Source organism: Peromyscus leucopus, chromosome 7, assembly GCF_004664715.2.
Source record: "Peromyscus leucopus breed LL Stock chromosome 7, UCI_PerLeu_2.1, whole genome shotgun sequence".
Taxonomy (NCBI): domain Eukaryota; kingdom Metazoa; phylum Chordata; class Mammalia; order Rodentia; family Cricetidae; genus Peromyscus; species Peromyscus leucopus.
The window spans coordinates 26307480-26332569 of NC_051069.1; the positions used below are offsets into that span (position 1 = coordinate 26307480).

General features: G+C 47.0%; 1 long non-coding RNA gene across 1 annotated transcript; it reads right to left on the reverse strand.

Moving 5' to 3' along the window:
- Positions 1-17253: 17253 nt before the first annotated feature.
- On the reverse strand, positions 17254-19881 carry LOC119088415. Its single transcript, XR_005092086.1, has 2 exons — positions 19797-19881; positions 17254-17737 (listed from the first exon to the last, which is right to left on the reverse strand). It is a non-coding gene; the product is annotated as an uncharacterized LOC119088415 (long non-coding RNA).
- Positions 19882-25090: the final 5209 nt, after the last annotated feature.

Here is a 25090-nt window from a genome sequence, read left to right on the forward strand (position 1 = left end):
TGCTTTCCGAGTTCTGAACAAAGATAAGTCCAAGGCTGGCTCCCTGCCATTCCCTCTTCCCTCCCCGGGAGCCGCCACACCCTCTTCCCCTGGGAACCCTGGGTCCTTCGGTGAGAAAGGTGGGGTGCGTGGAAAGATGGGGACACAGGGGTGAGGTCTTAGCAGGGAGGGCTTCACCTGGCATCTGAGTGCAGAAGGAATAGGCGGCAACGTGAGGTTTAATCAACCTTTGAAGACTGCACAGTGTTTGGACAGAGGTGTGTGAGTAATATTCATTTGGATTGGCACCTGTGCACACCGCGGAAAGGAAAATAGCATTTTGTCGCAGCTGTGATGAAGAACAAGTGGTCCGGAGAGACAGGCTGCACATCTCAAGGAAGCTGTGAAGGTGGGTGGGTTTCCCCCTTTGTTTCTGGCTCAGTGTGACCCTGTGACTCCTTGAAGATCTAGTAGCTCCCAGTCAACACCTGACATTCCTTCTTCTGTTTCTCCAGACACTGAGTGAACAAGGAAAAAAGAAATCCTGACTGGGGCTGCCAGGCTGGGAGTGAGAAATAGGTATTGAACCAGGCCCCTGCCTGCCACTGGCCTGCTGAGCATGGTGGTCCATCTGTCTTTCTTGAGAGGATCACAGTAGAAGAGACGACTCTGAGAGTTAAGAGGGTTACCCAAGGATAGTGCATGCACCCACCCCCCCCCTGCCCAAAGACACACAGTGGCCCTGAAGGACATTGTGGGACACAGTGCCTCTATAGGTCTCGGCTCTACTTCTTGGTGGGATGGTATCATGACCCCTTACCTTTGTCTCTCTCCTGCTAGGGACAGGCCAGCCCTGAGGATAAAGAAAAAATCTTTGCACCCAATCACAGCACAGTGAAAAGTTGGGAAGCGCCAGCCTTTGTTCTGGGCTCCATGCCAACTCCCCAGGCACCTCTAGAGGAACTTCTCCCCACTCCATTCATTCTTTCCCCCTGAGGACAGCCCAGCCACCAATCCACGCTCCACTGTGATCACTGGATGCTGCAACAAGGGGTTCCGGGTCAGAGAACTTTAGAATGCTCCAGACTCCTCAGCCTGCTCCTCTTCGTCTCTCTCTCTCTCTCTCTCTCTCTCTCTCTCTCTCTCTCTCTCTCTCTCTCTCTCTCTCTCTCTGTCTGTCTCTCTCTTTGTGTCTTTCTCTCTCTCTCAATCTCTCTCCCCCTCTCTGTCTCCCTCTGTCTCTCTTTGTCTTTCTCTCTCTCCCCCCCTCTCTGTCTTTCTCTCTCTCTCCCTCCCTCCCTCTCCCCTCCCTCCCTCCCTCTCCCCCTCCCTCCCTCCCTCTCCCCTTCCCTACCCCCCATGTCGCCTCGTGGCACTCCACCTTTTCTACCCCACTGCCTCCCCAGCCCTTGACTCCTCTCTTTCCTTCCTCAAACTCGCTCTTCTCCGTCTTCCAAGACAATTGTGAGTTCTTCAGGAACCACTGAGGTTCCTACTCCTACTCCCGAAACCTCAGCCAATCTTGCGATGGACACAGTAAACTGTCACCTCCGGATGTTCCCCAAACCCTTTCCTCATCTCACGCTCACAGATCCCACACCTGCCAGGCCTCAGCTGGTGGAACACTCACTGCACACACAGCTCAGAAGGGCCCACCTCCCCAGTCACCGAACAAAACTGCCCTAGGCAGCCCTTCCCTTCTCTAGGCAGCAAAGGGAGCCATTGAAATTGAGAGTGGAAAGGCATTAGAGGCAATTAAGGGTCTTCTGGACCCAGGTGCATTGTGACCCACGCCAGTGCCATAACACAGCTGCATTGCTATTTCATGTCACCAGATGATAGTGTTGATCCCATGCTAAATTCAGTATCGTATTACACAACCCTACACCATATTGTAGCACAGCCTGTGTGCTAGCAGTGTGTGATCTACACACAGGGTGACATGCTATGATGCAGTAACAGAGTGCAGTATTAGGTGGTGTCTAATACTAGATGCTGAATTTGTTACTTTAGCCAGCGTGGCGGAAACAGTTGAAGGGGGTGAGGGCTTGTTTGGGCTTACAGTTTCAGAGGACACAGTCCATCAGGAAGGGAAAGGCATGGCACTGCAGCAGTGTGAACGTGGGGCTTGTTCACACTGCAGCAACACCTCCTCCCAGCCACCCACTTCTGCCAGCTAAACCACACATCCCAAAGGCTCCAGGACCACCAGCTGGGGACCAAGTGCTTACACAGCTGAGCCTCTGTGGGACCCCTTCCAGAACAGATAGAAAGGTCTATCTAAAGCCAGAGCTAAATTGCAAGAGCTTACAGATACACTAAACAAAGAGAATGGGGGGGGATCTCTAAGGTAGTAAAAAGAGGTCAGGGCAACATAGTTAAAATAGCCCATGATCCACATGGGAAGGAAGAAACAGCTCAATGGGAAAGTACTGTGTAGGTTGGGAACATCCCTATACAAAACATAAGCTAGCCCACGACATGGGTGGTATTTAAAGTTGGTGGAGGGAAGAAAGAGTTGACCATGTTACTAGGGTGACTGCTTCAACTCTGAGTTCTCCAGGATGGTGGTTCTGGGCTTCATGCACCACTGGGTACACAAAGTACAGAATGTCCCAAGTACACACCAGATTTTAAAGACTCGGTATGAAAAAAAGTAGACTAACTCATTAATAATTTTCATACCAATTACATGATGAAATGATATTTTAGATAGAGTGAGTTAAATAATATATGTTGTTATAATTACTTCCACCTGTTTCTTTTTACTTTTTAAAATGTGGTTAATAGAATATTTTCAATCACATATGTGGTTCAGTTTATATTTCTACTGGAGAGCTTAGGTCTAACCATTTGAGAGAAAGTAACCCTGAGTCCTTATCTCACTCCTTATACCAAAAATAGAATCCAAACATATCAAAGTTTTTAAACTGTCAAATAGTATTCCCTGGAAGGAAACACATATAAACACATTCACTTTGTTTTATAATCCTAGAGAAGAGAAGGCATCTGAAAGCATAGCAGACCTCAAAACCCATTTTATAAAAAGACTAATAAATCTGATGTTAAAGAAACAAAATAGTCTACACACAAAAAAACTGAAATGTCAAAAGATATGTTTAATAAGGAAATATTTGTAACATAAAAATAGTAAATTTCTTAAAATAAGAAAGCTTTTACAAATGGGATTAAAAAGAGATGAATGACTGAGTATAGTCGACAGAGGACATGAATTAGCTATTCAAAGAACAGGGAATCAAAAAAACCATCACAACACAGATAAAAATGTTCAAGTTCGTAAGAAAAGGCATAAAAATGTAAACTAGGACACATTTTTCTTCTAGCAGATTGATGAAACTCGAAGGATCCTAAGTGTGGCAGAAGGCTGGCTTCCTCGGTGTCAGCCTGCTTTAAATGTGTGCCTTTAAAAGGCAACTTGAGCAAGGATTTTCGCAATTTTAAACACATGTATCCTTTGACCCAGAAACATCACTGCCAACTTGACTTGCAAATATTCTTGTATAAAAGTTAATATGAATAAATACACAAGCATGGCCAATTTGTACCAATAGAGCAAATTCCAACCAACCAACCAATCCAGAGATAGTTTAAATCCTCGTGGAGAGTGACTGCCTGGGGAAGGGGCTGTTCCCACAGCCACACCCTACCATACTATAGAGATATGAAAAAGGATGAGGTACTCAGGTGTATATTGATAGGTAAATTATTCCAATCCACACAGGTTGGTCAAAACAACAAGCCATGAAATAATTAAGCGCCATCTAATCCCGTGTGTAGTTTTATAAGGGGATCTGTATACATCCTAGTCACGGGAAACCTTTTTAGAAGATCCAATCGTTTGTTGGAGGTAATTATCTTTCACTGTTGGGACGAATTCCAGAGTAGGGAAGGAAATTATTTAATTTCTGGGCTTTTTTTTTTTTTTTTTTTTTTTTACTCTTTTGTGCCATTTGAATTCTGCTTTTCAAAGAAAACAGTTCTGAAAAAAACTGTTCAGCATCACTAGTCATTAGGAAAATGCAAATTAAGTCTAAAATAGATGTCACTTTCTACCCACAAGGAAAAAGTCAGAAAATAAGTGTTGGTGAAGGTGTGAAGAGCCCAGAAGTCTGGTGCACTGTAGAAATACAAAATGGCACAGCTGCTGTGGAAAATACCATGGTGCTTCCTCAGAGATTCTAAAACTGTGTTACCGTAGAAACTATCAACTACACTGCCGGGTGCATGTCAGCAAGAATTAAAGGCAGAATCTTAAAGGGGTACTAATGAACACAAGTTCATCCCAGCATTATTCACAATGTAGAAAGCACAGAATCCACCAAAATGACCACCAATGGATGAATGAGTGGATAAGCAGAATGTGGTATGTCCTTTCAGTGGAATATCACTTAGCCTTCAAAAGGAAGAACATTTGACATATGATACAACATGGATGGATCCTGAGGTAAAATCGGGGTAACAGTGAGCAGGGGGCATAGGGAAGCAAGAATTGTTGCTTAATATAGATAGGTTCAATGACACATAATGAAAAGAATAATGGAGGTGGATTCTACACTGAAATCTACACTTAAAAATGGGTAAATTGGTAAACTTCATGTTATGTGTGTTTTACAACAATAAAAAATTGGAGTAAAAGTTCATTAATTCTACACATAATTTTCAAACTATACTTTAAAAGCTAGTCTAGTCTACCCCCTCATTTTAGAAAAGGACTCCACAAACGATGTGTTTGGGCTCAGTCTAACAAATCACTCTAAACCTTGGTAGTTTTCAGCAATACCTGCATACTGCTTAGATGTTATAGGGCGGGAATTCAGGAGTGACTGGGTAAGGCAACTCCCAGTGGGTGTTGCAGTCAGAGGTGGGTTGGGTGGCAGTCACCTGGAGGTTCACCCAGGCTTGGGGGTGCACTCCGACAGCTAGCTGCTGATGCTGCCTGGTAGCTGGGAGTTCATCTGTGCAGGAACACTTCCAGCAGAGCAGCTCAGGGAGGGCTTTATGTCCTTCATGGTGACTACTTCCCCCAGAGACACTGTCTGTGAACATCAGACAGAAGCTGATATTTTTCTGACTCAGCTTTGAAAGTCACGCAGCATCAATGCTACCACTCTGCTCTGTGTTGGTGGAGACAGTCAGGAGCTCCCACCCCACCCTGTCCCAGAAGCAGAGGAGAAGGGATCATGGGCTTAGGTTCACCAACACCACTCACTGGGATGAGTGTTGAAGAACTCTGTAGCTCAGTTCTACTATCACAATAAGTAATTTGCCTAGCACAGGAGAGAGAAAGTGTCACAGGTCAATGGTGAGGCAAGGGTCCCACACTGTCCAAGCTTTCCCCTCCCTCCCATGCCTGCTAGGCACCACAGAGGACTCCAGAGAGAGACAGTGGCCTCACCCACTTTGCGCAAATCCCTGATTGCTCCCCTGAGGTATCCTCAGGCAGACACAGAGTAGCATCTGGACTTGCAAAGATCTACTGCTACCTATTTATTAGTCCAGCAGTGAAAGTGGGGGTGCCTGGCCCTTCCCCTCTGTTGGCCCCAGTGATAGCTAACTGAAGGAGCCAGTTCCTGCCTTCCTCTCCCATCACACAAGCTCCCTTCTCAGCCCCTCCCGGCTCACCCCTCTTCTCCTCCTTGTTCAAGAGCGTTGGCAGAAATTGTCAGGGAGTTGATCAGATTTATTCAATTTAGACTTAACAGACCTGGGACTCCTATTTCTCCTTCAGGTTCATAAGGTTTTTTATTCCATTTACAGGTTTATTCATTTATCAGATCTTCGTCTCAATTCACTTTAAGCACCAGGCGCAGGGAGATGAGTTCAGGGGAGACACTCATCATTTATGGCTCTGGTTCCTCAGAGAGCTGTAGCATCCATTCCATGTGGGCTGTGGAACCTGGTGGGAAAGGCTTTAAAGGGACAGGATTCCAAGTCTGCACATTTCCTAGGTGACTTAGAACCACCTAATGCTCCCCTGGGATCCGGCAGATGGGTGGCTCTTCCACTTTCTAACTCAAAAGAGTACATCCTTCCCAGCCTTCCAGCTTTTCCCAAGCCTCGCTTCCCCAGACCTGTGAGTGGAGGCCCCAAGAGTGCCTTGTCTTAAATCCCAGACATAAGCGCCCCACCTCCAGTCTCTGCCCACCTGCCCTTCAGCACCATGCTGTCCAGATACTGCTACAATTTAGGGCCCTTGACCTTCAAGGAAAAATAAGAGGAGGAGTAACTTGTGAGATCGCCTGTGCTCTGAGGAGAGGCTGCTACCCACAGAGACATCTCCTCTCAGCCCGGTAGCCCTCCACTTCCAGGAGGCCCCTGCACATGGCCACCCTCACCCTCCTTTAGCAGGTTTTCAATCATACTAGGGAAGGGGGGTGGTCCTTACAGTTATTAAAAAGTTTCATCAAGTCGGTCTCGGTCTTGTTACTCTGATAAATTCTCATACAGAAACACACCCAGTTCTCCAGCATCCTCAGACAGACAGACAAACAGACAGAAAGACAGAAAGGCAAAAGCAGACCCTCCCATACCCTGGCCCTGGTATGGGGCATGGGCCCACGCAGTAATCTGCAGTCCCAGTTCTGAGGAGGAAGATAGAATTGTCCCTGCCACAGTGCACAGTGCCAATGCACACAGCCAGGGCTCCCTTGGGGAAAATAAACGTCCTGGCAGAGGCTGCATGCAACTGTGACGTGCAGACAGCTGCTCGGGATTGCTGACCTTCTTTGGGAAGTAGAGGAGACAGATATCTTTTTTTTTTTCCTTTCTTGTCTCTGAAGTGATGTACATGTGGGCCCAGAAAGAAATATCGGGATGTGACTGTTTCTCCACTCAGAGAAGAGGAAGGAAAGAAGAGATCTGACCATAGGAAGAACTTTCTAGAGAGCAGCATTTTGGGAACACAGAAGGAAGGCACATCTGACTTGAATGAGGAGGTGTGTTCTGAATCTGCCGCTAATGCCAGGAGAGTCAGCAAGTCACTTGGCCTCTCTGAGAAAGCAGTTCGATGAGTTTGCTGTCTGGCCTTCAGGGAGTCAGGGCGGGGATTCTCTTGAAGGATGCCCTCCTTTCTCTCTGTAAAACCCACCTCACTGCTCAGGGCAGCCATCAGCATGGCCTGGTCTTTGTGGACACTCGCCATGAGTGCAGGTATTTATCTAGATCCTGCCTTGTTCTATCAAGATCAGAAGCATCTCGTGTGTTCAATAAACGTGTACAATGACTCAATCAATCAATAGGTTAATCGTGTGAAAGTGCTTTGAAAAGAATGAGATGAAAGATACTTTTATCATCAGAATGGTGACCCGGCAAGACTGAATGGTACTTTCCACCCACAAAGACTCTTCCAGGAACTCTGGCCCAAGGGGAGGCTGGTTTAACTAGATACTGGGTGATTGCCCCACTGACCTATAGAGGTGACACTACTCAGCAGGGTGTCTTAAAGGGATTCCCAATTTCCAAGGCTTTTAAATGAGCCCTGATAAGTCATGGGTATCTACAGTATCTACAGGAGGTCCAGCCTCCAGACACCAGCTCTAAAAGGAGCTTTGGTGTAACTGTCTTCTCACATCCTAACTTTCTCTGGGGACACTGCCCACCACCTTCTCCTCTCAAACCCTTGCATGAGGTGGCTCAGTTCCTCCAAAATCCTAAAGTCACAACCATAGACTCTGCTCTAAGAGGCATGAGTCTGGGCTCCAAGGACATTGCTTGGAGATGGATGGTGAGGGGAGACTACATTGGGAGTGTCTTCATGGAAGATTTGCAGGGGGACAGAACCAGTACACTGTTTGGCCAGGTCAGTAGGACACTGTGTCACAGCGGGTCCTACTGTGAATGGCTTTATAGGTATTGTTCATCAAATTGGACGCCTCCTCTGAGCTCACACAGCTCGAGATGAAGCAGCCTGCAGGAGGTTGCAAGGAGATGGAATGAGGCAAGAAGTTCTATCTCTCCTAAGAGAACCGCTCCACATGCCACATCCTCCTTCTCCCCAACTCCACTGCTGCTGACTCTCCTCCAGACATTTTATCTGGACAGGTTCACAGTGTCTTCAAGATTGAAACGGACAGCATCCCCAGACACCTGCGGCCAACACTGGTGGGAGTGAACCCAGCACTTTGGAAAATTACGAAGGGTTAATTGGGGGAGTCATGGGGGAATGTCTTTCTGTATGCTGTGACTATGTGTTGCTCTGATTGGTTGATAAATAAAGCCATTTGGCCTATGGCAAGGCAACTTAGAGGTAGGCAGGAAATTCAAAGAGAGAGACAGGAAGAAGTGGTGGGGGGCAGTGAGCCACCCAAGGAGCAACATGTAGTGGGATGCAGGTAAAGCCACAGAACACGTGGTGATACATAGATTAATAGTTATGGGCTAATTTAAGATATAAGAGCTAGCTAGAAAAAAGGCTTGAGCCATGGCCATGCAGTTATAATTGATATAAACCTCTGTGTGTTTACTTGGGGGACTCGGATGGGAGAGATTTGTCCTGACCACTGGGGGCACAGGAAATCTTCCGACTACAGGGAAGGATATGAGGGTTATGGCTGAATGGAGCTCTGTGGGTATGTCTTTGCTTCTGTGGACCAGCATTCGTGTCTGTGTTTTCATTGTGGGTGTGAACTCGAGTTGCATTACATGTGCATGCATGCATGCATGCATGTATGTGTGCAATTGCATAGAAGATGCAATGTGTGAGGGAGGAGGGTTGCTCCCAGAACAGCTAAGGCTAGGCTCTGTCTCATAGCTCTGTGCCTTCTTACCTCAGTTCAGCCAGAACCCAATCATTACCACCATCTGGAGACATCATTTGGTGTCATTTGGCTCTGCAGAACTCTTACCAGTAGGGAAACCCAGGAGGGAATTGTCTTGGAAAGGAACAAGTGAAAGAAAAAGAAACCGCAGTGGTAGGAGAAGGAGAGAGGGATGCACAGGCTTCTCGGGTGGAGCCGAGCCAGAAGAGTATGTGGGGATGATGTGGGAGAGAAACTGAGGCAGGCCTGGGAGTGTTGAGGAAGAGGTTGACATTTGTTTGGATAAACTAAGGCTTCTAATTATTGCATGTTTGTCAAATTTAAAATAAAAATAATAAAGATGAAAATCTTGAAGATTTTTGTGGTATTTTGAACCATTTGGAAAACTCACTTCCCCCTTCCCATTTCACATGCTTTTTCAAAAAGTCCTCTGGAACTTAGAGGTCCCGATGATAGAGGACTTTCCCTCTAGGATACCCAGATTTGGATCTAGGGAGTTCTACCCTCAGCTTGGCTGCAGAATCTCCCTGCGTGCATGGGCCTTGGGAGAGGTCGGGTGGGACACCTAGCCCAGCACCTCCTGTGTTCTTCTAGCTCCAAGGGCAGTGGCTTAGTTCGGGGACTGATTAGGTGGTTAGGTGAAGAATGGACAGGCAGGATTAGGTGCTGGTCAAAGACCCTCCACAGGTGCAGATGTCCTATGGTTCTGGAATCAAGGCTGTAAATAGCACCTTCATTGCTCTGATCTAGAAGTCTCTCATATTTTGTAAATTGTCAGTAGCAGAGATTCATAATCACCTCATTAACTCAGCCTAAGATTCCTAAATCCTAGCTAACATTGACTCTTAGAAAAGACACCTCCTTTCCTTGTAGTATCTAACCTCTCTGGAGCACAGTTATAAAACATGGTAGTCCACATGGTCTTTCAATAGAAATCACACACCTCTTTTCTCAATTTCCTACTTTTTTTTTTCATTTAGGCTAACATGAACTACAGTCCTGAATCAAGAAGGGGGAAAGTCATTGAAAATAGAGCAGCAATATAAAGTGCTATGCACATAATTGATGCACATAAATGTTAAGCAGATGAATGAACAAATATAACTCGAAAGGTAGTCAAGGAAACACATGTGCACATGGGCACACACGTGCATGCATTCCTTGTATATTGCATACTGATACCACAAGAAGTGAAATGAACATCATGCTTGGTATTCAAAGTTCTTGATAAATACACAAGTCCCCACAACCCAAAGCCACACTGATATCAGAATCTAGGTGTGGGGCACAGGACTCATGAACTTGACATTGTCGAACAAACATCTCAAGATACCCTGGGGAACAGCTACATTTTGCAGTCTTTGGGCTAGTGTCTGAGGTGTCCTGTTAGAATGGCAGAGGGAGGCTTAGACCTACCAGTTAAGCTAATATCACTGCCAGGACACCAGACCAATAGACTAAGGGTGCTGGTTTCTATTCTGTAGTCCACTGTGTGTTCTTGGGCAACAGATCACCTCCCTTTATATCTTGAGTGTGGGCTTTTGTAGAAATTGAAAGCCAAGCAAGACCTGCCCAAGATCAAGCCAAGATCAACATTCCAGCACAGGCAGGGGAGGTAGTCACAAGGCCTCATGGCTAGTCTAACTGAGGAATAATTGGCAATTGATGACAGCTAGGGGTTAAGAAGAGTCAGTCTTCCTCAAGGGTGTGGTCCCTGGTAAGCTGATCATGTTCAGCATATGCCCTCCACCTGTGCCCATACCAGGAGGCACTAACTGGACTCTGGGTTATTTTTAAAAAAGAAGTTACGAACGTGGAAGAACACAGGGGTGATCAGAAGTTGGAAGGGAAGGAGTGGGGGGAATGGGAGGTAGATATGATCAGAATGCATTGTATATATGTACAAAATTCTCAAAGAATAAATTAAAACTACGTTTTAAAAAGTCAGAGTCCAGTGATTTGTCTGCCATCACAAACCCCATGTTTTCATCCTAAGTTATGGGGGAAAGAAACACAGTGAGTTCAACATCGTCTTGAAAATGTCCTTGAGATGATGAGGACCTCCTATTGGTGAAATTACTAAGGCCACTCCATGTAGTTAAAAGGGAGGTTTATTTTGTGGGGGTAACTCACAAGTGAAGGGATAGGTAACAAGGTCTGGGAATGGTGTAGTGCAGTCCGGTGGTGTTCTCTGGAGAACTCTGCTGGGTCTACCTCCAGCGTCCAGGGTCTGGGAACCAAGAGAGCTGGCGCATCCGGATCTCATGTCTTTAGGGTCCTCTCTCGGCCCCACCTTGTAGGCGTGGCAGTTACGGAAGCCTCAATGGAGGTTGGAACTTCCAGATCAAAGCTGGAATGGCTACCCACTACAACCTTCCTTCTACCCTGTCAACCTCACCTGCCTACGGAGAGGAGGAGGTAAGAGCCAACAGGTGTCTGGCTACAGGTCAGCAGAGCTGTGTCACCCACAAAGCCTCCTGGAAGAGTGGGAGAACCGAGACCCATGCTGGGGCTTCTTACCCCTCTGAGAGTCACCCAGGTCTCCTGGAAATGGCATGGGGGGGGCAAGATTTAAATCAACGTGCGGATTATAGTCATTCTGTTTGCCTTTTTCCGCAGTAGATCCGATGATTTAAATTAGGTCTCGATTCTTGTTTAAATTATAGTTTACTGTTCTGCACCCCGCTCAGAAGTGAATTACCTTAAGCAGCGGTATTAATAACATGGTTATAATTAAGCCTCATTACTGCAGGCAGTTTGCTGAAACAAATTGCTTCTTCATTATTATTATAGCACCTTTGGTAAAAAGACATTTCCCCAGAATGCGACCTTGATGCTTTATATAGTAAAAGCCGAGATATGATAGAGATGTAAGGACGCATTAGCATCCTTTGCCTTCTCTATCCGGCTCATTAGAAGGAAAGGAACGCGAGACAAATCCAAACAGCCTTGATGGCAATTTTAATCTGTACGAAATGGATAATGAATAGTTTTGAACTTTCTGCGACATTTTTGTAATGGTGTTTTATTTATATGATGCTACTACTAAAATGAATAAATAAAAAAAAGAAAGAAAGAAAGAAAAAAAAAAAACAAGCTGATGAACAGACATAAGAAAAGCCAGGGCGGTCTCAGCAGACAGCCAATGGCATTGAACTTCAGCTTGTTATCATCAATTGGTTTGAGAGTTTCTGGCCCAGAGCCTGTTACTCGGAAGGATAGAGAAGGGAACTGGCCTGTATGTTTATTCTAATTCATCTGCCTTCCTCTGGCCACCAGGCCTGGGAAAGGAAGGGCCTGCAAGGAATGACCTAGAAACTTTGCAAACCAAGTTTGAAAGGAATGTGAACATCTGAGATCCATGGAGCCCTGGGATATTCATTTTTAATGCCCACTGGGGCTCTGGAAGCTTTGGTACTGTGCCCCCACCCCATCTGTCCCATCCCTCCCATTCCCCATCCTCCCGAGTGCTGAAAGGAAAACACATCTTTGCAGACTAGGGAACTTGGCTTGGTCATTTCCTGTTTTGCTTATTAATTACTCTTTCTGATGATAATTAAGACTCTGAAAACTAATTTTGTTCGGTGATTTACTCCCTTTTTGTAATTAGATGTGGTGATTACAACGCAATCCTGCCATATCCATATTTTCTTAGAAAGAGGCAGGACAGAAACTCATACAGGCAGACACTTTGCACATGGGACTCCCCCACGGGGAGATCAGTCTTGCCCTGGTAGCCAAGCTTCCAACTTGCTGGCTCCACCTGTGGCTCCACCTGAGTGCATGAAGAGGAAGATTGCTGGGCTGAGTCTTTGCTGCCTGCCTCCAGGGAGTGATCCCAACAGGCCCTGATGTATCTCTCCCGACTTTAGCTCCAGCTGGAGATGATGCAGTCCGTCCTCCCATAACGATACTCTCTAATGGCGTTCATGTTTCTGTCACCAGCTTGGCCACAAAGGGAACATATGGCGTAATCAGCAGAATAAATCACCGCCCTCTCCCTGACCCCACCCCAAGAGGAGTCCTCGCAAACCAGCTGCCATGCCCACCCAGAGCCCAGGAACCAACTTCTGGGGGAATATGTCCTTGTCTCTGAGAAGCAACAACCCTGCAGTTGACCTACCCCACCCCAAGAATGGGAAATACTGTAAGGACTTCCGTAGTCAGACAAAGCATGGGTCCATACCCTGGTTCTGTTGGTACCTAGCTGTGTGGTTTTAAGTAAGTGCCTTGATGGTTCTGAACTGCCATTCTTACCATCCTAACCCACAGCTGTGCTGAAGGCACAAAGATTAAATCCGGAAATGTATCCAAAATGCTCAGCAGAACACCCAGAACGCTATCAATCTCACCAAGTGGGGGCTGTTATCACCGGTCCCTCTTGTCTGCTCTTTCTGCTTTCTCTAGGGAGGTGGCTCTTATACTGTGCACCAGATGAGAACTCAGCCTTCGGGAAGCCTGGGGAAAGGTCAACGGGCCAGTTAGGGGACTCTCTTTATGACATAAAAAGCTCCCAAGAATAGCTGGGCCAGTTTGGAACAAGCCTCCGGGCCTGGAGCCCTATATCCTCTGTGGCAGGGCTGCTGAGCTCAGCTAGGCAAATGAGTGACGGTGGGCAAGAGGCCTCCAGATGCTGCCTGCTTCTCTACTGCCTGCCCTTTCCTACCCTTTCCTACTTTTCCCTACCTCTCCCTACCCTTCCCAACCCTTCCCTACCTTTCTCTACCCTTCCCTATCCTTCCCTGGTGAACAATGCCATGGGGTTCATTGCCACTTACCTCCGGCAAGGGCCTCTGCTCCTGCATCAGGCACTTGCTTTAAGTCCAGCTGAGAGCTGGGCACAGAGAGGACATAAGGATTTTCATATAATTGTATGTGTATGTGTGTGTATGTGGGGGTGGTGCACTTGTGTGTATTCTTGAGTGTGTGGAAGCCAGAGGTCAACTTCAGGTGTTGACCTCAGGAGCCTTCTACTTGGCTTCTTTAAGATAGAGTCTCACCGGAACCTGGGGCTGAGCGCTTAGGCTAGACTGGCTGGCCAGTGTGCCTCAGGAATCCTCCTGCCTCATCCTACCCAGCACACACTACCACCCCCAGTTTGTTTGTGTTTTTTAATATGACATGTGTGCTGGGAATGGAACTCAGATCCTCAAGCTTGCATGGCAAGCATTTTGCGAGCTGAATCGTCTTACCCACCCCTTTGTGTCATCGCTAACCTTGAGCAGCTTGCAAGCCTGCAGGACTACTGTCACACATGGGAGACATCTCCCATTTAATCTTTGTGAGCTGCTCTGCATTGGGATGGTCAGAATGGAAATCTCAGACCGGTCAAGCCAATTATCCAAGGCGATTCAATACCACATCAGCAGAGCTAGAATCTGGACTCCGGTCTTGAGCAGTATGTCTACCGTGAGACTTTAAGTCAAGAAGTACAAAGATCCAGAAATGTTCAGTGAGATCAGGATGGCTCCTGAGAGGCATCATGCAGATAAAATGCCCAAGAGCAAAAAAGATGGCCAGATGCAGAGAAGGTCACATGCACAGAAGCTGGACAGGGTCTGCTATGTTCAGTAAATGGAGGAGTCAGTGTGATAGCAGCAGACCAAGGTTCTTGGAGTGACGTCACAAGAAAGGAGACTGAGTGACAGACAGGTAGAGGCTCCTGAAAGGCTGAAAAGCTACAACAAAGGGTCTGAGACTATTCAGCATGGCTTTGAAGGGTGTTGAAGGACTGGAGAGAAGGCCGGGGGCTCCACTTACATTTCTGGAAAGATCTATGACAGCAGGGAGGGCTGAGAGTAGAGCAGAGGTGGGAAGGCCACACTTCAAGGTAACCCAGTGGCCTCAGCAGGGGTCCAAGGGCCACCTTGGAGCCCCAGGTGAAGGCAAGCACTGGTGATTGTATGTCCTCAGTTCTGTCTCTGAGCTCAGCCTGTGTGGACCATGTGGAAACCTTCCTTCCGCATGCCCTGGTCCCTTCAGACTGGAGCTTGGCAACCAGCACCTTCTTCTGTCCTTCATCCCACACTACTTCCTCTTCTTGGGCCTGCCCCAGTTTCCCTCTGGGACCCTGCGGGAGGCCTTTGGAGAAGGCAGCCCAGTATCTGCTTCCACCCAGTCACAGTTTGGATGCTAATGTCCTTCTCAATGCCACGTCTATGGCAGCTGGACAATGGAACCCGGTCCTCAGGGGTTCCGCGCTGTCTTCTGTCCCCACCCCCTCCTTGCCACAGCTCTGATCCCCTGGCACTCTTGGTATTAGAGTATTTGGATGTTGGAGTCACCACAGCGTGCTCCTCCTGCAGGGGACTGGGTGGCATTTGAGGCAAAAAGCCACAAAGCTAAGGACTGAATTTTCAAGGCCCTTCAGTCTCCTGTCATTTCCCTACTGGGCACAGAATGGTGGGCCCAATTGAATGATGGCAAATGTGCAATTAGATCAAAGGTCACTGCAGAGAAAGCACTTTGCCATTGTGCAGTGAAGAGATGGACTAGGCAGGAACCTTTTCCTCAGGCGTTTAACCCCTTGTGGGCTGAACTGCAGAGACACTCAGAACATGTTCCTCACAGGTTGTGGAAAGTTTCTTGCAGTGAAGAGCCAAGGCTAACAACCCTGTCACTCCATAGCCTACCAGCCACCAAAGAAAGGCACAGTCCCACCTGAGAGAGAGACAAGCAGAGAACAGGAGCCTGGGAGATCAACACATGTGTTTGGTTACGCTAGGGCCGATTTTCAAGCTAGCAGGAATTCCCATCCCTTTATGTCTTATGGCCAATCCACGATCCATGTGGTATGGAGAAGGCAATGAAAGGCCAGCACTAAACTGGGTTGTGTAGTGGGCAGCTGTGACTCACCATGGGGACAAGGAGGGCTGTAGAGAATGATAGGAACTTGAAGCTAGCTTGCCAAAGATGCCTTAATTGCATGCACTGCTGATATCAAATATGTAACGAAATAGTATTCAATACATTTTCATTGCATTTATGTTATATAATGCTTCATAGCACTTCACGTGCTTTGGGGGGGGGCAGTCAGCCCTTGTATCTGTGGATTTCCATACACATTTCAACCAGCTGCAGTTGAGAAATATCTGAAAAAGTGCATCTGCGTTGAACAGCACAGACTTTTTTTTTCTTGCATGAGTCCCTAAATAATACAACACATCAGCCATCTACATACTATTTAATTATATTAGGTACCATAAATAATTTAGAGATCAAACCATTCAAGAGGATATATGTCGGTTATATATGCCTGCTATACCATTTTAGAAAAAGGATGGCTTGAATATGAAATGCCCTCTACAGGCTTATGTTGAATCTTAGTCCCCAAAGGGTAGCTCTATTTTGGAAAGTGATAAAATGGTTGAAAGTGGGGCCTACCTAGTTGGAGGAAGTAGGTCACAGCTCCTTCCTGTTACTACTCCTTTCTACTTCCTGTCTGCTGCATCCTTCCTGCCACAATGCATTGAAAGCTCTGACACCAAGAGTGACATAAATGTTTCCTTCCTTGTGTGGTTTCTATCACATATTGTGCCATGGTGACATGAAGGTCTAATTCAAGGGAGTTGATTTCCATGGATTCAGCATCTGGGAATGGTCCTGCAACCTCCTCCATGATGAGGGCTAATCTTCATTGTCAAATTGACTGGATTCAGCATTCACAAATGGTCCTGTAACCAGTCCTCTGTGGTGATGGCTAATCTTCATGGTCAAGTTGACCAGATTTAGAGTCGCCTAGCAAATGGAGAAGCACCTTCAGGAGGATTAGCTGAGGGGATGGCACCATGACATGGGGATCTGGATAGAGTAAGAGGGGGGAAAGGGACAGATTTAGCTGAGCAGCAGCCTCTGTGCTCACCCCCTTCTCTTTCTCTCTCTCCATCACCATGTGAACCACTCTGTTCAGCCACACCCTTCAGCCATAATGGACTGATGTCTCTGATTCCTCTCGTACCAAGAATCATGTTCCTCCTCATTCAAATGATTCTTTGGGGGATATTTGGACCTTAGTAATATGAAAGTAACTAGCAGAGCCATGAATTCTGAGGGTGACTCTATTTATGACTGCCTTGCTCCCTGGACTCTGAGCGTATAAAGATCAAGAAGTTATCATATTCATCTTTGATACTGTGACAGGGCAAGACAATGAAGAGTTTCCTCCAGCTTTATTCTTGCTGAGCCCACTTCAAATTTAACTAGAATTTGATCTCTTTGATGGAAAATCCCACAGAATATTGCCCAAGTTCTGCTAAACTGCTTGCTTCTGCAAAGCACCCCTTGCAGCTACTGAAGGAGATACCAGGACACTGTTTTTGCCTTCAAAACCCCCATGCGCTGGACACTCAGGCTGACGGTGGGGTCCCCGAATACTTGAGTTGTAGTCCCAGCAACTAGAATAAAGACTTTCAGTTGTCTATGATCTGTGTCTGAGTGGTCATCTCTGGCAGACTCCCCTTAAGAATACTAACAGCTTGCTGATGACAGAGCCAGTCAGTTTCCAGTTGCTGTTTATTGAACCAGTCACTAAGTGGAAAGGGGAAGGGGAACATAGTGACATTGTGTGCACAGGTTCTGCACCAGATAACAGGGAGGCTTTCATTGCTCAATCCTTAACTACACTTCATATCAAATTGCTATTCTCAGGGTGAAGCGAAGCTCCAAGAAGTTTAAGACGTTAGTTCAAAACATATAGGTATTTAAACCAGTGATCGTTTGGTTCTAAAGTTCATCTTTTAGTTATCTATCCAGAGAGAAACTATAATGTAAGCTTTTCTGGCTCCATTTTCTTCATACTTAAGTAACAATTGCTGTTCATGATTCATACCTCCCAATCCCCAGTCCATACGTTGCCCCACTCTGTTATTTCAGGATGCCTTGTGACTTCATTGAACACTCCCCTTCCCTGAAGCATGTCACACCTCAATCCAAGACTTTGTCCAGGTAGAGTCACCCAATCCAGAGAGTCAACAGAAGCAACTCTGGAGAAAAAAAAAAAAACAAAACAATGAGAGAGGGACTTTGTTGATCGGTGACATTGTTCCATCCTTCTCAGTCCTTTGCTGACACACAGGCAGAAAGTCAGGAGCTTGGTCTGCCTGTGCTTTTGAAAGAGTCTACCAACAAGAGGTAGCAGACGCAGAGGTAGGGACATAGACATAGCCACATGCAGCTTTGCAGGCATCTGGACTTCCTCTAAATCTGCTCGCCTGGATGTTCCAAGCACCTGAGACCCTGGGTGGCAGATCTCTCAGGTCCCTACCTTCTAGATTTCCTGGAGACCAGCTTCTGCCTTCCTGGAATTTGCTACCTCATCCCTTTTGGGCTGTGTAAGTTTAACTCCCTGCATTGAATTAATTTCTTCCTCTATTTTCCAAAACTAGTTTCTGGCCTCCTGATCCAGCACTGGTGATATGAGCAGGGATACTCACCAGGACTAACAGTGCTATGGTAGCATTGGTGGAGGCCCACTAAGAGAAAGCTATTTCCTTCTGGTCAAGAGAATGGAATCTACCTCTGGCCTGGGTAAACCTAACATTCCAAGCTACAGAAAACGTTGAATCTAGTTGAACCTGTCAATCATCTGGCAATAAACCACTACTCAGGAAGGTGTATTCACCTAACACTGTGCTAAACAGATGGGAGGAATAATTATTCCCCTAATAAGATGATGCACTTTTGCTTCTCAAGTCCCTGCTCTTTGTAAAGTTGCTGTGGAGCTACACGAGGCTCTGTAGGTACTGTCTGTCTTTCTGAGTCCTTGCTCAGAAAGGTGTAACTTTTCCTTTTCCCTTCTTCATCTTTTCTGTCTCTTTTGGGTGGCCTCCAGGGTCTATGTTTTCTTTGGTACTTTGGACTTTGGCTCTTTCTCTGAGGTTACCTCCTTTTTGCCATATGGCTGTTTGCCTAACCTCCGTGCCTAACCCAAAAGGCATAGCTTTCTCTTTTTCTTTTGCATCTCCCTCTCCCAGGAAGTTGCTGAGGTTTATGATTTCCTGCCTGTACTTGAGCTTTCTTCTGAGTCCATTACTCTGATAGGAGATTCAAAGTTCCCCGATGAGGGGGACCTCTAAGTTTCCAGTAGCAATGGAGGGCATATACTAGCTCTGCTTGGTGGTATTCTGAGTAGCCTCAAGATGAAGCCTGAGGAGAGTTGAAATGGAGATGAAATGGGACTTGGTGACATCATGTGAGCCTCTTGTCTAAGGCCAGTGCTAGCCTAGTGCTTCAGGATGGGAGAATTGATTAAGTTCTCCTCTGTAATTGGACCCATTCCTTGCATTTGATTAGAGGCATCAGCAAGAGCATCATCCTTGAAGTGTCTCCCTCAGTTCCAGCTGAGAATTGTCTTCAGAGCCTCTCCCCGGGCCTCAACCATCCAAATCCTTTCCAAGTCCCAAAGACCCGGTAGTAACGCTTCTCTTCCTAAAAGCCAACAGAGCCTTTTAACCTCTCTGTGCCTGCCTCCCCTTTTCCTGGGTGAGATTTCTTCCTTCCAAATCAGACTAGAAGAAAGACTTTCTGCTTGTGTAACACAATTTCAAAAGCAGTACACTTTTTTCTTTCTCTCCTTGCTACTAAAAAAAAAAAAAAACAACCCCCCCTTTCCCTACTCAATACCTGACCCTGCCCACTTACCCCCACCCCCGAGGTGGTATTTTAAGATTCTACAATTAGATATTCATAGTTTTGTACATTAACATAGAACCTCTGGCCACCATTAAAATGCAAATCCCTTGGGAGAAGGAACACAATAAGGCTTAGCAGTCAGCACAGCTAATGGAAAGGACAGGAGTGCCAGACTCAGATAATGAAAGTGAGACTCCCATCTCTGCTTGTGACCTCAAGCTAATTTCTCTTTGCCTCAGTTTCTTTACTGGCCAAATGGGAATGATAGGCCTCTCTTTCCTCACAGACTCTTCATGAGCCTTGGTAAAGGAGCATATTTGCCCACCATGAGGTCCTACTTTATCTTAGAGAGCCATCGTTATTGATTAAGGGCTTATTGGAGTTTGGATACCATTATTGGAGTTTACATACGTTGTACATTTTCAGCTTTCCAGATCCATCTCCAAGCAGTGCTATGATGATCTGTGGCAGGGTTCAGAACATGCTACATTAAGTGTCTGTAAAAACAACAGCAAGAATTTTCCCTTGACTTCCCACCCACCCACCCCCATCTTTCTCCACTGAGGGACAGATAAAGCCTAGAAAATTATCTGACCTCCAAGTAAACAGTAAACCTTCATGTCCACCAAATATTAAAGGGAAGAGTCTTCATCTGCTAAGACAAAGAGATGCAGAAAGCCTCTGGCAGGGCTGGCTAAGTTTAACACTGTTAGATCCAGGCTTCCCACCACTCCGAGGCCACTACTCCTGAGACCAGACCTCATGGAAAGGAATCATCAGGTCATTCAAGGTTCAGCAATCATGGGACAAAAGAGGGACTCTCTGCTCATAGATCTATGCAAAGAGCGTTTGCCGAGTAGGAAAGGGGAACCCAGGCAGGAAGGCCCTATGATGTGAGGGTGTCTTCATCATTAGGATATAAATCCCTTTTTACTGTTCCTGTTGATTCTGTTCTGGAATATGACAATGAACTTCTAACTCCTGAAGGGAACATGTTCCTTTAGAGCCTCTTCAACTTCTAGGTAAATTAAGCCTCATGTTGAATGTACCTGCTCTATTTCAGTCAATGGAACTGAAAGTTTAGGAGGGTTTTATAAAGGCCATCTGATTTCTAGAACTCTAAGAAGGGTTTTCAGCAACATCTTAAGGGGGACCTCCCTCTCTTTAGAATGTATAGTGCTCTGTCAAAGGACTGTAGAAGGACAAACACCTCACCTCCTGGCCCTCTCCTAAGGGTAACAGGTGTGTCATTGGGACACTCCCCCTGTCCAATCATACTTCGGCACTTCCCCACCAAACTTAGCATGCAAATAAGTTTCTTTATATCTTCAGGTCTTCATTTCTGAAGACTCCATGTCTATGAAGCATCCACTAAACAAATTGGTAGGTTTTTCTCTTGTTAATCTGTCTTTGTTGCAGGACCCTCTACCTCGATCTTAGGAGAAGGCATTTCCTGTCCTCACCATCTGCCTGTGCAAACGAGGACACAGCAGTGTGACAACGTTACATTGCTGTACCGAACAAGAGAGACAGCGTTGGCCTCTAAGTGGCCTGATATACAAACCTGTACTCCTAATGGCATCTTGGTCAAATATTTTACAGAAACATTTTTGTGTACTTTAGAATTAAAAAAAAAAAAAAGTGGTCCCTAGGAAGTGGGAAAGGTGGGGCTTTTAACAAAGAGAAACTGTGGTGAAAGTTTGGTCAGGAAGATAAACTGCCCCAGGACAACCACCTGCCACCTGCCTCCTGCCTCTTGTCCCTGTTGGGCCCAATTCAGTGGTCTCCAGTTCTCCTCTTCTTTGTCTTCCTCCTCTTCCTCCTCCCCTTCTTTCTTCTTAGTTAAATTAACTAAAAGTTTATTGAGCAAATTTTGCCCTAGATTTCCATGGGAGACATATACATAGTCAAATAAAAGTTAACAAGAAGAATTTTCTAGAAAAATGTGTTATACGTGTTGGGTAGCTGCAAATGTATTTTGTGTCTGAAATAGCTCAGACATTTCATAAAGTTACATATTAAACACTTTTACCTGACATGAGTGTCTTAGTTAATGTTCTGCTGCTACGACAAAACACCATGACCAAAAAACAAGTTGGGGAGGAAAGAGTTTATTCGGCTTACACTTCCATATCACTGTTCATCATCAAATGAAGTCAGGACAGGAACTCAAACAGGGCAGGAACTTGGAAGCAGGAGCTGATGCAGAAGCCATGGAGAGGTGCTGCATACTGGCTTGCTTCCCATGGCTTGCTCAACCTGCTCTCTTATAGAACCCAGGACCACCAGCCCAGGGGTGGCACCACCCACAGCAGGCTGCACTCCCCCCCCCCCATCAATTGCCAACTAAGAAAATGCCCTACAGGTTTGCCTACAATAGGATCTATGGAGGCATTTTCTCAGTTGAGGTTCCCTCTGCTCAGATGACACCAGCGTGAGTCAAGGTGACATAAAACTATTCAGCACAGTGAAGGACAAACTTCAGGCAGACAGAGCCACGAGAGAGGAAGGAAGGAAGAACCGGCTACTGGAGGTGCTTGGTTTCTGCCATACCAGCTTTCCCGGGAATGACAAGGCAACCCCAGGAGCCTGAGGGGAGGCTGCTCCCTTCAGCTAGTTTCTGGACTCATAATGGTTTCCAGCCTCTTCATTTATATGCATAATTGGCAGTTCCTTAACAGCTCATTAAAAAAGTAGGGCTCTTTGTGACCAAGAAAAGGGGAACAAATCCCAGGGAGGAGGGTTGTCCTTGAGGACCTGCTTAAGAGTCTTGGAAAGATGGGACTGAGTCTCAGGGACTGAGAGCGCTAAGAAGCTCAGTAATAATCAGTGGTCCTGAACCACAAAGTAACAGTTCCCAGTGAGGTCAGAGCGCACACCTGTCATGGGTCGGGGGAAACAGGCACAGGGCACTGGTTAGTGCAAGGCCACACAGGCCTGGACACTCAACGAGGTCAGCCTGAGTCCCCCAGGCATCAGAAGATGGTAGTTGACCCTTCATAGTGTCTGGAATCCCATGCCAGAGAGGCGGTTGTGGAAACCGCATGAGTCCGGTGAGCACCTAATGAGCTCTGTTTATTATCCCTGCCTCACATACCGGGTTGCTCTAATCCTCACAATAGAATTCAACTACATTAACCCTCTTGCAACGCTTTTATGAAAACGAAGATTACAGCACAAAAGGATTAAGTGACATGTTGAAGGTCCAACAGGCCCTGCAGCCGGATCTCACTAGTTCAGCAACCTCCTTCCCCCACCCCCACGGCTGTACAATAAAACCCAAGAGCGACATGTTAAGTGTGAAAAGATATGTGGACTGCAAATCCCACAGGGACAAAAGGGAAGTAGAGGCTGCTTCATACTGAGGAAGCCAGGGTTGGCTTCCTGGAAGAAGTGGTCATTTGAATTAGGTGTCAAAGAAGAAGTAGGATTATTCGGAAAGACAAAGAAAGGGAGCAGGGACAGGCTGGGGTCGGGGTGAAAGGTGAGGCAACAGTGGATCCCTAACAGGAAGTCTCACCATCTTCTGGAGGGCAGCTACAGACCCACGCAATGGAGCAGTGGATTGTGGGTAGGTGAGAGAGCAGAAGACAAGGCTGCGGGAAGGACAGAGGGCCCAGCCTCTGCGAAAGAGAAGCTACAAGGGGAAAAAAAAAGTGTTTCAGGAGGACAGTGCCTAGCCAGGAGTGATATCATTTGTACTTGAGACACGGGTAGCATTTCAGGGATAGGGCTGGGCCTGGGATTGGCTCTGGGTTTCAGGGAAGCCAGTTATTCCCTGGGTTAGTTTTTTCTGCAACTGTAACGAACATCAGAAATAATCAAGCTATAAAGACAAAGGGCTAATTTGAACTTCCATCCCGTTGCTCTGGGCTAAAGATCAGGACACAAGACCGTGTGAGTATAGGGCAAAGAAAAGCCATTCACTTCAGGGAGCCAATCACGGTGGGGGGTTGCGGAGGAGAACAGGTCCCATCAACTCCTTCAGGGGTACGCTCTAAATCACCCCAGAACACGCTCACTAGGCCCCACCTCCGAAAGATTCCTCCACAAACCACTGTGATAAGTCTTAGAGAATGTTTCAGATACAAACTGTTTTGTTTTGTTTTGTTTTTTTTTTTTTTTTTTTTTTTTTTTTTTGGTTTTTCGAGATAGGGTTTCTCTGTGTAGCTTTGCGCCTTTCCTGGAACAAACTGTTGCACTTCCTCTCTGCCCTTTGCTGTGGGCCTCTCTTCCTGCAGACCCCTCCTCCTGCGGGCCCCTCCTCCTGTGGGCCCCTCCTCCTGCGGGCCCCTCCTCCTGCAGACCCCTCCTCCTGCGGGCCTCTCTTCCTGCAGACCCCTCCTCCTGCGGGCCCCTCCTCCTGTGGGCCCCTCCTCCTGCGGGCCCCTCCTCCTGCAGACCCCTCCTCCTGCGGGCCTCTCTTCCTGCAGACCTCTCCTCCTGCAGACCCCTCCTCCTGCGGGCCCCTCCTCCTGCGGGCCCCTCCTCCTGCAGACCCCTCCTCCTGCGGGCCCCTCCTCCTGCGGGCCCCTCCTCCTGCAGACCCCTCCTCCTGCGGGCCCCTCCTCCTGCGGGCCCCTCCTCCTGCGGGCCCCTCCTCCTGCGGGCCCCTCCTCCTGCGGGCCCCTCCTCCTGCGGGCCCTTCCTCTCTCACACAGTAGCCCGACATGATACAGGGACACCCCACCCCCAGCCATGACCTGCTTGCACAGGGCATTTCCTTCCAGAATGTGCCTTACAACCACCCCTCAGAGAAGCCTGTCACTGACTTCTTTTCTCATAGACATGTTCCCTCCCCAGTGAAGCCTTCCTTAACTCTAGGTACTTCCAACGTCCTATACCAGATCTTTCTCTACTTCCCCTGAAAAATCTCTGTGTGGCTTCATTCCTATTTCCTGCCGTGATTCCATCATTTTTCCTGTATGTATTCTCTCACCAAGTAGATTGTCAACCTGGCACATCTTTGTTTCCTTGGGGTCCCTCCTCCCCCTTGCTCTTTCGGTCTCTGTGCTAGCTTGTATGGTTATGAGTTCCCGATCCCTTCCGTCACTCGGTGGCTCATAGATGCTATGAGAACGGCAATGGCCACAGTGGGCCTGGGCCCATATTTCACTACGTCACCAGGCTGTCCCCAAGTGCTGTTGCCTCGTGTGTAGCCAGTTTATAGACATCAAGTAAGGCAACTGAATGCGTCAGACACATCCTGGGTACCAAAGGCAGTGGCTGAACTAGTGAATTCACCTATAGCATACGAGGCTCCTGTGGTCAAAAGGGCAGCAGATAGATTCAGACACTCTGTGTTTACCATCCCATTCCCTTTTCAATCCACTGGGCCTCCTGTGTCGAGGGATACAGATGTTTCTTTCATACCGGTGACATTGCGTTCTCTGGGTAGCTCCCAGACCACTGGGTCCATGTGGGCAGAAGCAAATGCCAAGGAAACCATGAAGTTCTAAACCAGCTCTTACCCCAATGATCCACTCCCTGGCTGGGCTGAAGTCATACATAGGACAAATATTGACTACAGGAAGTCTGTAGCCATGCTCTTCCATGGTGCAGTGGTGTTAGTGGCCTGCCTCTCTTCCAATATCACATGTGTGAGATGGCCCCACGGTAAGCATTGCAGTGCAGATGGAAAGGTATCCTGGCAGTCGGGAGCCAAGGAATACCATAAAGTCACTGTAAGAGCAGCCGCTTAACAG